Source organism: Psittacula echo (assembly GCF_963264785.1).
Source record: "Psittacula echo genome assembly, chromosome: 4".
In the NCBI taxonomy this organism is placed as follows: domain Eukaryota; kingdom Metazoa; phylum Chordata; class Aves; order Psittaciformes; family Psittacidae; genus Psittacula; species Psittacula echo.
Genome location: NC_137738.1, coordinates 84,934,840 through 84,949,654, shown reverse-complemented (window position 1 = coordinate 84,949,654; position 14,815 = coordinate 84,934,840). Strand labels below are relative to the sequence as shown.

The following is a 14,815-nucleotide window of genomic DNA, read 5'->3' as shown; positions in this document are numbered from 1 at the left end:
ATATCAAAGTTAATACAGTATTTCCTTCGTTTTAGCAGGTTTGAATTAGAACATTAAGTTCTTAGAAACAACATTCTAAGTTCTGGAGTTTTGGATATATTGCAGATTTATAGATAAGCCTTCTAAGCAATATTTCAAATCTCTGTGCATTGTAACAAGGTCCTATGAAATACCTGAAAACTAGTAAGATGTATGCCTGGATCTTATGCTTTTTGAAATGGTATGTATTTGATGCATCACAGTGATAATGTAACTGATATCTTCCTCAAATAAGTATCTTCTTCAGCTGATATCTTCTTCAAATTGTACCTTTTTACCTTCTTCAAGGTAAGATATGGTTAAATTTATTTTACTGTTTAAATAGGCAAGAGGGAACTTTTATGAAGCCATTGTTATGTTGATCACTGGAAGCTGTCTTCTGCTAGGAGAGTTGACAGCATTCAGTAGTGTCAAAACTGGCTCTTATTTATGTGATAGTGAATAATGATTTTAAGGTGTGAGTTTGTTTTGGTTTTTTCCCTTAAAAAAACAGAAGGAGCAAGGGGAGAAGACAGAGAGAGGGAGAGGTTACTTGAGAGAGAAAAGCTTTTTTATTCTCCTGTTTGATTCCAGTTTCACTTATTCTATAGACAGATTGTTTCTCTTTTATTTTATTTGGGTAAGTTAAATATACTCAATCAGAAAACAGATTTATAAAGTAACTCATGCTATAGTTCACAAAATACCTGTACCTTTACGCTGTACAGAGAAGTATTTAAATGTTATTTAATGTAATAAAATCTCCAGTGTGACCTTTTATAAAATTAGCATTTCACCAAATGGGAATATTTCATAAAAGCAAAGCACAGCGCAGAGCTGTGCCGGAAGACTAACAGTCTGTATGTGCAAGAGCTGCCTTTGCCAGTGAAAAGCGATTTGTGTTTCTTTCAGCCTCTTGACCTTGTCAGCCCTTTGAATTTCTGTTTAACAACATAAGGCATATATACCATGCCACTAACTAAATTGCAGCACTTAAGAAATTGCTATTCTTGTCTTTAGTGTGCCTATTTTTCATTTTAATTCTAAAACTTAATGATGTGATATTATGCTGTTCTTCTTTTCTCATAACTACTGCATTTTAAAAGCCCTAGCATAAAACCAACAATACCGCTCAGTGATTAATTTTCTAATTCATATGAAGGACGTGATTATTTCACTGAATAAAAAAAATATATATACATATATATTGCACTTGTAGAATTGAAAGGCAAGTATCTAGATGTTAAACTGCAAGACAAATAAGACAGGCTTTGTTACATCATGGCAATTATGTTATAGAAATATGCAGTATTGGTTGTGCAGCATTTTCCACAAGGCCTCCAGGATATAAACTTTTGAATACAACAGTTAACCTTCCCGACTGCACAAGCTGAAGTGCTTCCTGTCATCCACTGTTAGATTTGCTATGAATAGTTAGCCTGGCAATGTGCACTCCTGATGGTGGTAGTAAGTAAGTGTAAGGATGTAAGTTTGTACCTTTTGTCAACAAGCTCTGTGTGTACAACAAAACAGACACATGCTAAGCACAAGGAAGGATCAAAAAGGAAACAGAGCCAGTAAGATTAAAATAGTTAAAATTAGCTGCTATCACTAAGACACTGCAACACCAGATTCAATGAAAATTAGAAATGCAAAGGTGATGATGAATAAAACAATTTGGGGTTTTAAATACTGCTCATTATTTTCTGTCCATGCTTCAGTGCATGAAATTAAAGAGCTCCAGAAGCATAATAAGAAAGTCCATTTTACATTTTTCAATAAGGTTTAATTTTCCTACTGCATACACACTCAGGCTTTTAATCACAGCAGAACTAGATTCAGCATGAAACCACACCTTGAAAAAATCTTTATTTTAAGTAAATTTCAAAACTCTTATCTAACCTGGATTATGTTAAATGTATTCAAATAACGTTGTTAGCAAAGAAAAATGTGTTATTGTTACACAGTTTGATTACAGTAGGTTTCTCTCTAACAAGCCTTAGCAGAGCTTGAATCTAAGTGAAAATATACAGATTAAAATGAGTCTTATTCATTGATTTGACTACTGTAGATATGAAGCTTTTGACTGATAGTGGGGAAGACAGAAGGCTCCTTGATTTTAATATATCTGGTTTAAAGGATGCTCTTCAGTGCAGATTACTTCCAAGGGAAAAAATGGCAGCTAAAATCTGTCAGTGAATCTGCATTGTTTAACAACCAAAATATATTTCTGATTGACATTAGAGCTTTTGCTTTGGGAAAGACTAATTACAACATTGGTGATACTGCATCAACAAGATGCTACTGGGCAATGGTGTACCGTTACATGTTTAAGGGACAAAACTAAAAACCTTGGAAGAGCTTAGAAGATTTTGTTTAGTAAAATGTCTTCTTACAAGAAAGAATTACGTTTGAAAAATATTGGAAAACACTGACATATGCAGTACTGGAACAAAATAAATCTCTCTAAAAGGTGAACTACTTTAATAATTATTTGTTTAACAACTTAGAGCAACTCAGTGTATCTGAGCACGAGTTACAATAGTATGATATAGGGAATTTGTAGAAAATGTGCCACTGACACAGAGACAAAGGTTGGTTGATGTGCAGACTGTTTCATCAGAGGCAGCAGTGCAGCATTGGACAGCTCTCCATCTGTGTTCCTGTTTTTGGTCCTGAGTGTGTTTCCAGAGGGCTGAGACTGCGGTCTTCTGCAACATAGATGGATTATCCTTGGGCACTCAACAGGGCCTTTTAGGCTCCCTGGCAAGGAAGACACTTCTAGCACTTGCCCTCTCTCTATGCTGTCTGCAAAACATTCTGATCCATGTTAATAATTCCCAGGAGAAAACTTCATGACAAGTATCATGCATGAAGGAATCAGGCTTGAACTTCTGGGCTCACGAACTTTGCGGTCACTCTTCCAAGTTCAGTTTGTACCTTCATATGACAGCCAGCACCACCAGATAACAAAGAGTGTTTGCTTCTGCATGCTTGGCCTGTGTGACTGAGAGAATGAGCCCCTGTCTTGCCTCCTGAGACTCACCCTACCTGCTCTGTGGCTTCTTCATTTCTGCACCCTTTGCAGACAGCATAGGGGTAGGGCAAGTGCTAGAAGTGTCTTCCTTGCCAGAAGGCTTGAAAGGCTCTGTTGAATGCCCTTGGGGCCAGACAGTTTAATTGTGGAATTCATGTCACACCTAGAGACTAAGACTATTTTGGGATGGGTTTCTTTGATTTGGTTTTTTGGTTGTTTTTGGGGTTTGTTTTTTTTTTTTTTTTTTGGTTTTTTGTTTTTTGTTTTTTGTTTTTTTTTAAATCTGTGGTAATATAAGAGTAAACTAAAGCATGGAACAAAAGAGGGTTTCTTCAGAGAGGCCATTTAGGATAAGACTGTTGCCTTAAAATACATACATTTATTTAATCTCCAAAAATCATTAATTTGTCCAGAACTGAAAGAGTTTGTTCTTATCCCCCACAATTATAAAGACAGCAGGCTTCTGAGCCAGTTTCCATGCTTCACTGCCTCTCAGTCATCTACTAATTGTCCTGAAGATTTATCTGAGAGGACACTATCTGGACCTTAGCGTATTGGAATGCTCTAAAATCACGCACCCATTGGAAAAGCAAACTTAAGCTACTTGAATCAGAGTCAAGTCAGTCAACATTAAGAAAAGCATCTCTCTACAACAGCTCTCTACAAAAGTCCTTTCAATTAATTAGCTATGCTACATTTAACAGCAATACCCAGCTTAAACCAATACTGAATTCCACTAAGAAGACTACATATCCAGAGGGCTGGATATTGAGTGCTTTGGGCACTCACGCAGTTGATTAGGGGAAACAACATAACCTACCTCTCACAAAGATACTAGTTCACCAGCTTTAAAACTACTCCTGGAATCAGATTTTGTATGGACATGGACATACTTCTGTGATACATGGAAGTCAAGAGAAAACAGCTATCATACAGGAAATCTCACGCATGGTCTGACTTGTGGCATAGTGTGTGAGAGGCAGCAGGATGGCATCTTGCATTCTCAATCTTGGGGTGGGACTGTGAATTTTGAAACAACCCAGCCACTTCTAAAGTCAATAAGTATTTTGGACTAATTGACAATGCACTCTGTCACCAGCTGCTGTTGGCCCAGAGATCTTTAAACATCCAGTTTCTATGCAGATTTGGGTCAGTGGAAAATCCTGGTCTGATCAGCCGTGTTGGAGAAGGGAACCAGACATGTTTCAAAGCCAAAGAGCTGAGAGGGCATGGGTGCTGACTATGCTCGTTCACCACCTCAGCAGCTATTCTTGGCCATGTGCATAGTTCTCATAGCTGAAATGGGGCTCCTGGCACCACAGGCTGTGCTGGGGGCTGGCCCCTGGTGAGGGTTGGTACAGACAGTAAGGCCAAACCATGCCTTCAGAGCCCTGGAAAACTTATGATTAGATTTAAATTCTGGAAAAAGAAGTTAAAATGAGATGTCAAATAATTGATAGGTAAATTGTTCCAACACAGTAATTAAACTGTTCTGCTCCTTCTTTACCCACTGTTTATTGATGCTTTGAAAAAAGCCTGTTGCAGTATGTTTTTCAAAGCAGACATCAAACAGTGGGCTGAAATGATACTGTTGACCCCACCAAATATTTCACTTTGCAGATATACAAGTAAGGAAAATCAGGTTCCTGAGAGGCCTACCTAATTAGGAGTTTTGCTATTTGGCATAAGCAACCACGTTACACGTACAGACCTTTTACCCAGAAGAAGCTATAATTAACTGGGAAATTGAGCATAGAACATTGTAACTTGCTTGGCTGGAATATATAGACAAGTACCAGTCCTGATTCAATATCAAGCATTTTGATTAGTCACTCCTGAAATAAAGTTGCAATAATGTAAGCATTCTTACATTACTGACGTGGACTTGAAATAAATCATAGAATCATAGAATCATAGAATAGTTAAGGTTGGAAAGGACCTTAAGATCATCACAGAATACACAGAAACTATTTGCATTGCTGATAAGAATTAAAAATAAATATATATATATATGTAGCATAAGGAAAGAGAGAAATGCTTGGAAAGTAAACACATAAACAGCATTTATAAAGTCTGAAAAATAGTTCTGCTGGAACTTCCTGGCTAGAAATAACAGATTAAGCAGTTTTTGTCCTGCTGCTCTGAGTGATGTTCCTTATGCCTGAGTTGGAGACAAGCGCCTTGATTTTAACAATAAAAAAACAGAAGCCGGAGATTCTCTTGAATGATACCTGTCCTGAGTAAATAAATAAACAGCAGAAGTAATAAATATATATTATATCTTATCTAATATGAATAATGCCCTTACCTATGGCATATTTCAACATCTTTATATATTTCTAGGCAGGCAGAGCTGTACGTGGCTCAGAAAAATATTTTAAAGAAATTATTTACTTTTGCTCCATGGGCTTGTCAGTAGAAAGCATGGACATGAGACATCAAGAAGTAATTCCTGAGAAAAACACTAGTCCACATCTTCCCACTGATTTATTTCTATTGCATTTTGGTCCTTTTTTTTTTTTTTTTTCCCTGAATATTGTGCTGTCACTAATAGAATTAGTGAGATTTTATGAGGCAAAAATGCAACATAAACATTTTCAACAAGGTGAACAGATATATTTTCTCCCCAATATCAGTTGCTTTCAGTGGGATTTGATGAAGAGGAATGGTTACAAGTCTATGAACACTTCAGCAAAATGATGACGTAATATACATACATGAATATGTAATACCTACTTGTCAGGCAGAAATGGAAAGTAGGGCTGATTAATAAGAAAAGTAAAGAAATATAATAAAAGTTAATTATTATAAGTTAGTATAATATAATAATATAAGTTAATATGTTTATTTCCTAAGAAAATGAAGCACAAAAATTTATATTTGTCTTATTTGTCTGCCTGAAATAGTCCTCTAAGAAGTGTCAGCTAAATGTGCTAGCTAAATCTGATAAATAAGTGTGTGGGAGAGAAGTTATTCAGTTCCTACAAATTTCTTAAAAAACATTTTGCTTGCATACTATTAATGCCCTCTTGTAAAGGACTCAAGATTTTAGTTCACATCTGTGTTAGTGGTAAGAAAAGACATCATTGACACATCACAGTGGCTGACAGGAAATATTCTAAACGGAAAGCAAGAGAAAATATCATGTTGGTAAGAAAAATTAGGGCAGGATGTGGTTCATGGTTGAAACATGCAGATGTGTGGTCTGAATGTAGGTTTGTACATTCCCATCACAGTCGGTGGTGATCCTGTCAGTGGAGCAGAAATGGGGTTCAATTCAGGACAACAGACTATATGACTGGTCAGGAGACTGGCCAAACTGAGGTCAGTATTCGTGCCATACTCTTACCCACAGAATCCCACTATTCAAATAGCATTTTAAAACTTCTACAAACTCGTACTGGAGAATTTTATCATACCCTTAGAATGAGCCTTTCTGTGCAAGAATTCCGTGGCCTGGTGATAAAGTAAAAGAGGTGCAAGGCCACAGAGTTATATTTAGAATTATGCATCACTGGAGAATCCATTTAGTAAAACAATTTATATACTTACAAAGAATCAACAATTCCTCCTGAACACATACGGTATTTCACAGCCTCAGTAATGAAATTCAGAAGCATTCATAATATTTCTTTTAACAAAAAAGTTTAGTCGCCATCTTGTCTGACTGGAGGCTACAGTCACACTTACTTCAAACATCTCAGATTTTTAAATCTTGAATTAATTTTTTAGACCAAACACCATAATTAGAATATCCTTAATGCCCTTCGTTAATATAAAAGTCACAACATCTTGTTACACAGAGTAACTTTCTAATGCAATTGCCCAAAACTGTTACAAAAACTCCTCTAGGAATTGATTCTGTTTTATCTGTAGTAATGAGTCTTCTTTATTGTTTGCGTTTTCACAAAGCGGTTATAAAGCTTTGCTCTGTGACTTCTGTTTCCCTTGGGCTCTATTTCAACTTATATCGGTGCAGGGGAATGAGCAAGTTTTCAAGGTAATAGTTTCTGTTAACCTCAATAATATGAAAGTTTACAGAAAGGTTGCATTGGCCAAGGAACTCTTGCATTTAGCTTTTATTTTTTTTATTTTTTATTTTGTAATTAGGGTAGCAAAATGTAATTAGTTTGAAATGTAAAAAAAAAGAAGAGATGTATAAAGATACTAAGATGAAGTGAAAATATGGTTCATGTTTCTTATACTGTGAAATTATGCTGGTAATAAACTATACAGTTCACAGATATACTTCTATCTGATATAATGCATACTGTATTAAATATAAGGAATATTATTCTTCTGGTGATTAAGACATAAGCAGTATTTCTGTACTCTGACACCACAGTTTCAGTTTCACTGCTTTGATTACTTTGCAAATGAGCAGTTAAAAAAGAAAAAAAATTGAGATAATACTGGTTTTTAATGAATAAGCCACTGCAGATAAAGTCATCTGGATAACCATACAGGCAATGTATTTACGGCAATTCTAACCATGGTCAATATGCACCTTTTGACTGAACTGAGCTGTAAGCCAAAAAAATGCCTATAATAAACGCTCTGAATGATTATTCCAGGATTTCTCCTGGAATAATAATAGTAATAATAAAAATAGTCATAATTAAAAGCTTCATTCCATAGTTTTAAGCTGGACACATTTTGCCATGCTGAATTTCCCCAGATAGAAAATTCCAAAAACAGGGCCCCACATAGAAATCCCTTAAAATCACTTTAATCCTCACAGTTCCACTGCAAAAAACTAACACAGTTAATCCCAAAGGTGCCATATAGGGCAGGTAATGGGAGCAATTGTTTCCTTGATTGGAAAAACACACTTCATTGAGCTTGGAGTATCACGGGTTTGAGAATTGTCACTGATCATCACAGTTAGCTAAGAAGGTTGTCTTTGACAGAGGTTGTCTTTGAAAGTTTCAGGAAGTCTTTATGGACTAATCTCAACTGAGTGTGTTATAATGACAAAACCAGGGACCTCCATGATCAGAAAGCAAAGCATGCACCTTCATCACAAACTGTAGATGAAAGGAAAACAACAGAAAAAAAGATTTTTTTTATGCTGTTCATCTTGCATGGAAAAACAGGGTAATTTGTCCATGGAGAAAAAATGGAGTCAAACACCTTCCAAATCCCCAGAATGTCTTTAATTTATTTATGCAAACGCTTCACATATGAGCAAATATTACCTTTTTTTTTTTTTTAAGATAAAGTAACATCAAATATTTTTAAAATCTATATATTTCCATTAACTTCTTCACAAATGTGAGGACAGTAATGAAATTAAAAAATATAGGCCTTGTAAAAGAAGTAGCAGTATATAAGCTTTCTATGAATGAATGCAACACAAAACCAACTCAGAGCAACTTTGCATAGGGTATGAACAGGGGGAATGGTAAGCTGAAACTTTATGGGATCTTACACATAAGCACCCTCATAAAGAATTAGCAGTTCCACAGCACAATCCTCTGAAATGTCTTTTAGAGGAAACCAAAGGTTTTTAAAGCAAATACATATACATATAACTCATGCTTCTACACAGAGAAAAAAAAATTCAGAAGTTAATTTGGGAATTTAAGATGAAGAAATTATGCTTAATTATTACCTAAAACATCCCATGGGAGAACATTTATTTAAGTTTATTTTGCAATTTAATTATAATTAGCATGACATTAGCAATTCCAACAACAAACACGTAAATTGGCAATTCAAAACGCTGACTTGATTTCATTTTGTTCAACATAAATGTACAACCTAGAAATATTTCTCTCATTTTGTTTAATGAATTGCTATATTATAATAGAGAAGAGTTGTAACATATTAGACATGTTTGAATCTTAGGAAACAAGAAGCTGAAGGTGCCAACTACTTCTCCAAAGTTATTTAGAACTTGGCAATGGTCAATCCTTCAAATTTAACTATAATTACTACTTGTTTGGTAGTGAGTGAAATGGCATTGTAACTTCTCTCAATGCACCTTTTGGGGACTGGCTTCACAGGGCACACGTCACACTGGAGACCAGAGCCCCATGTCTGCTGCACTTTAAGTCTCTTTCTAGCCCATTTCTCAAAATGGAGCATCTGTTGTTCCTTATTTCCCTGTTCTACTCTTTCAATAGCCTGTGTGTGTCTGCTAACGTCAAGACTTGGAGCACGTCACTTGCTGCAGTCTCAATGTGCTTCATTATCCAGGGAGCAGCATCTAATCCTGGTGCCTCTGCATCCTTCCCCCCTCCACTTGCTGGTTGCTTGCAAGGAATCTGGACTTGGTAGTCCATCTTCTGCTTGAGACACAGCACAGAGAGTGCACATTTTGCCAGCACAGACTAATAGCTTCTCTGTTATTTCCTGAGGGGGGCTTTCACCTTCCTCCTGATAGCACTTAATTCCCAGCTTTTTCTGATTCCCAATTACTTGCTTACTTCCAGTCCTCTTCCAGGTTTTTGACTTTTCTTTTAATTTGAGGAAAATCATACCATAGACATAGACTGATGCACATTACATTTATGTTTTTATATCCATATACATTAAGGAACTATCATAGTATCTTCTTTTTGATTTTCATATCAAGCTGATTTTCCACAGGTCTTGTTGACTTCAACTGTAATAGGATAGGTCTTTAAGTGTCTATTCAAATATGACTGTGGAATCATATAATTGTAAAATCAAATCATCTATGGCCTTACTTTTTATTAAATTTAATTTTTATGATTCAGTAAATTGCGCTTGCTTTTTTGTATGAAGATGAGGGATGTTTTCAAACAAATATGATGGATGTGAAAGTTGAAGTTATACAGACAAATTAAAAAGGAGGGGTTTTTTATGTTTGAAAGTCATGGTAAGAATTACTAGAATTAAGCAAATAACTCAATAGAAGCTAATTACTCAGCTTACATTGTTTGCTTCCGCAGCTGCTGATTGTTCATGTGTATTAAAATAGACAAATGCTTAAACTTTAAAATCACTCTTTGGATTGATCACAGTTTTTACATTTATTACAGATACACTCCTTGAGTTGTGGATGACAAGTAGCAACTAGCTAAATCAACAATTTGCTCAGATGGCTGTTGGAGGGAACAATTCTGATAGTAATAACTGCAAACACATCTGAAGTTAGTGTTTACATGTGTCAATATAAAACTCAAGCTCTGAAACTGGTAATAAAAGCTTTGGTGACTGCATGTCACCAGCATGACAAGTTAACATGTTCCTGGAATGTGATGCAAAAAAAAAAAAAGTATGACGATATCAATTAATGTAATGCCCTGAATTATTCTTTTGCATTCCTTGAAATGAAGGTAAAAGCAGAGAATACCCAGCCTCTTCTCTATGTTCTTGCTCTGACTTGACTACAGCCGATAAGCAAATGTAACTACCAAGGTGCAATGGCTGGTAGCTCTGTTTTTGTAAAGTCACTTCAAGTTCATCTTTAGAGTTTTCAAATGGCTGAAGAAACACATATGACAAAGTATTGCTTTGTATGTATTAAAAGACACCTACATTCCCTTCTTTCCTCCAAACTTCTCCTCAGATGTGATTCTAGGGAAGTGTGGTCACAATTTCAGATGAAAGATCTATGAATTTTTTTATATGCCAATCTCAACAAATTTCTTTGATGTTGAACAAGCTCAGGTAATATAAATGATGCCTGTGTCAGGACACCTTTTGCTAATGCCACTGAACAACATGCAGCAGCATGATACACAGAGTTGAGTGAGTCAATAGTTTGTGTCAAAGAACCAGATGTAAGTACTTTGAGGATGTCAAGGTACATTGAGCTTTTGTGGATGTCGACATACCTAAAAGCAATATTAGATCACCACAGTATGAACTGAAAAGCAGTGTCATCACAGTATAAAATGAAAAGCAGTGGACTACAACAGTCAGACAAAATCTAGTTTCATGTAATGCAAATAACTATAGCTTACATTTAAATATCAGAATTGTGCTGATTATAAATCACAAAGGAAATTGTATCACAGTTCTTTCTCATCTTGATTTACTGCATTCCTATATACTATCATGACCTGAAAAGATTGGTAGATGCTAGGCAGTAAGTACAAATATTCAAGACAAAACTGTACAGATGAAATAAAAAAAAGTATTGTTGAGATAATAAATATACCCACCAGTACACTGCAGCATCATAAAAAAAAATTGCACCAGGTTTCAAAACCATAACTGACAGGTTTTGAACATTTTGAATTATTTCTTTAAAATAAAATACTATGGATTTTTGGTTTTGTATTCAATGGGATTAAATATGTGCTTCTTTAAGCTAGACTTTGTTCTAGAGAAATGGTTCCTGCCTCTTCCCGTGTCTTTTGGGAAGCAAAAGGACACATTTCCTAGTTCAATTGAGAATCTTTGTGAGTGGGTACAACACTGAAAAAAGTTAATGATGGTTATATAAATCTGACCAGGCATCACTAGATGTCCCCATTGCAAACGGGCTTGTGCTTCTGTTTATCCAGAAAAGCAGGGCATGCATCTTGGGGAAATTCTTGTTTAAAAGGGCTCACTGGCAGAGGGCTGTCTTCTTTTGCACTTGGAAAATGCATTGCACACTTTATTGGTCACAATATCAGTAAACTGGTAAATGGCTCATGAGAAAGGCAGTATTTAATTCGATGCTTTATTTTGGTTTTGCATATTGTGAGTGACATAAAGCATAAAGGTTGGACTACATGAATCACAACCATTCCTATGCTGGGCTATTGTTTATGGCTCTTTAATGCTGCCAGATAGCAATGCGGTCAGGGGAAAAAAAGGAGGGTGTATTTATGAGATGTAATATTTTGAAAAGTTTTGAAGAATATCTGACTGAACCATGCCTTTATGATTTCAGCATGAATTTGAAGTTGTCTTTCCCTAAGTTCAGCACTGTGATCTCCTGAGAGTTCACAGCCCTTCTTTTGGTGAGGAGATTGAACTTTTAGATATCAAATTCAGTGCAATGTGTTATTTGTGGTTTAATACTTGAGGGTCAGCACTATGAAACAGGCCTCTCAGATTTATATCTTGATTTTGCAATCAAACCTTTCTGTGAACTTCAACAAATCACTTATCTCTCTGTTTCAATTTCCTCATCCTCAAAGAACCAGAATTAAGGGAAGGAGGCACCATAGAATGTGAATAAAACGAGTCTGAAAAAGAAAAGCAATTATTTTCCTTTTTTTTTGCAGGGGTGAGTGTTGTTTGTTGCTCTACTTCTTTCAGAAGGTCATACTTTAAATGCAGTCATAATTTCAAATGTGCAGTGTTTAAAAAGTAACAATTTTAGGGTATTTCCTGTTAGCAATCTGTAAGAGATACTAGCTAGGAAACATTCAAATCATTAAAACATGAGAACAATTCTGTAATTCAGGTTGCATAATTCAGAAATCAACACAGCAGAGTGTTAATAAACAACAGGTTTGCCTTGAGGAGATCTGTGACAGTCAGTACTCTCAGTCAGTGCACTAGGGATTGTGACCGGATTTACTGAAGAATAGTGTTTTCCTCAAAGCAGTGTCTCAAAAAGTTCCTAAAGCAAAGATATTCTTATTAGTTTGAACAGGGATCAGCCATACTATATAAATTGTTGTACTAGAAACGGCCTGGAGATTATTTTCATCACATTTAGATTCAACAAATTGATTTTGAAAATGATGCTAATGGAAGAAATTCTACAGAAAAAAAAATGATACCTATTCACTAGGTAAAAAGACAATACAAAAGGCACAAGCTAGCTACTGATTCTGTTTGTCCTTTTCTATTTTTTTCTCTCTATTACAATGTACAATTTCTTCAGGCCAACATCCAGCCTCAATATCAAGGATAAAAAGCCCTCTGCTTCTCATTAACAACAATGAACATTCTATGGTAATATAATACAGCATATGCACAATAGCTAAACAACATAGTGTTTCCTAAGGCAAGTACAATGATCAGTTAGTTAAAAAAAAAACAACTCAGAAAAGTATTAATACTGTCTGATTTTATCAACACATAATTATAAAGCTATATTAAGAAGTAACTGAACAATTAAATATCTGGGCCTTAATAAAATGCAGTGCAACTGGAAATAGGCCAAAGGATGAACTATGTTATTTACCTTTTTTTCGTATGCTGAAGAAACTTAAAGCACTTGAACTTGTTGCTACTAATTATGAATTAATCTCATCAGTTCACTCTTAAAAACTTCAGTAAGTCTAGAGGGAGAACTAGAAATTATTTAACTAATGTACTCCAACTAGTCAAGCTTAGATTCTGTTTCATTAAAAAGCCTCCCCAACTGTTGCTGCTGGCTTCTGGAAACTCAGTGTTTCCACTTATGTGTTCAGGGCTAGAGCTAAAATAAGAGGTAATTAGGGGAACATTAAACTATTGTTTACATCAAATTAAAGGAGTTTCATGATGCAGAAACTACAGAACAAAGTGACTCTGCACATAACACAATGCATGGAGTGAAGCAGAGCACCACTATAGCATCAGCTTCCTATGAGATGTACAGCAGAATGGCATTAATTTGCTAGTCCTGATATCTAGCTTAAGCAGATGAGTTTGCCTTTCTTAATTCTGCTGCTTCAAGTGGCAAACAGTAACTGATTTGATGCTAACCTGGACTATATAGGGATGTAAATATCAATGAGGATGTCAAGTACTGGATTACTTTATAGAGCTTCTTGGATTTGGAGAATACCTAACAGAAGCTGGTTGCTTTTAATTCCCATTTTTAATTTGGGATAATTTGGGCAAATTTCAGAACAAGCATATATAAACATATGGTGTTTTAAAACACAACAGAAGGTCCCGATAGGAGTAGGTGTACCATAACTGAAGGGGGTGGGGGGTGTTCTGTTAGTTTAAAAAGGCTTTTATGGAATTTCTAATGAGAAGACGTAAGAGATGAAAGTTATTTCCCCCATGGAAGACTCTGAATGCTAGCCACCTCTGCCTTCTGCTTTATCATCAAAACTACATCAGGAAAAGCTGACATCTTCTTTCACAGCTGGAGCTTCAAATTAAGCAGTAAATCTTTAAGACTACAATCTTTCCTCAACACTGTTCAACCAACTGCTTTGTGACAGCAATTTATTGGAAAACAAAAACTTCACATATATGAGCAGCAATAAATAAAACCAGTATATACATGCACATACATTCAAGAACTATAGAGGTAATGAGATAATAAAAGATGTGACTGTCTTTCAGCCATGAGAAACCTAGGCTGAAACACCCCAGTAAAGAGAATCACTTGGTTTTTCAAACCACTCTGATTATAATCCCATAACAATTCATCTGTTCCACCAGCTCTTGAAGTACAAACTGCAAAGCTGCAACAGGCACAGCTGCTTGGGAATACATGAGGTAATGTTTTACTTAGCTCATTCTGTCCACCAAATAAACATGAAATATCAAATGTATTCCCTAACTATTAGAATAAGCACACAAGCACGGATAGAACTTTGTAAAAATAATGCTTAGTATAGATTATTTTGATTTTTAAAATGTGCTTTCCCAAAGAGCCTATATTTATTTCATAAGATCTACTTTTTTTCTGTGAATAATAAACTAGCCAAAGTTTCTGTTGCAGAACCACAGGAAGATGTTCCCAGTAGCTGTCTGTAAAGTTGAGCTTTCATGCTTACTCTGAACCTTGACATAGTTGGGGTTGGCCCTGCCAGTTCCATAGTCTATTTGTTTGCCAAACTCAGATTTCTTTTTCAAGAATACGTGATCTCCCCAAAGGCAAAGCAAAGTGAAGTC

At 35.6% G+C, this 14,815-nt stretch overlaps 1 protein-coding gene across 1 annotated transcript in view; it reads right to left on the bottom strand.

Moving 5' to 3' along the window:
• The window catches only part of CSMD1 (CUB and Sushi multiple domains 1), a gene marked incomplete at both ends in the record, with an annotated part of 1,184,444 nt that overhangs the window by 855,190 nt on the left and 314,439 nt on the right, over positions 1 to 14,815 (bottom strand). The window lies entirely within an intron of this gene.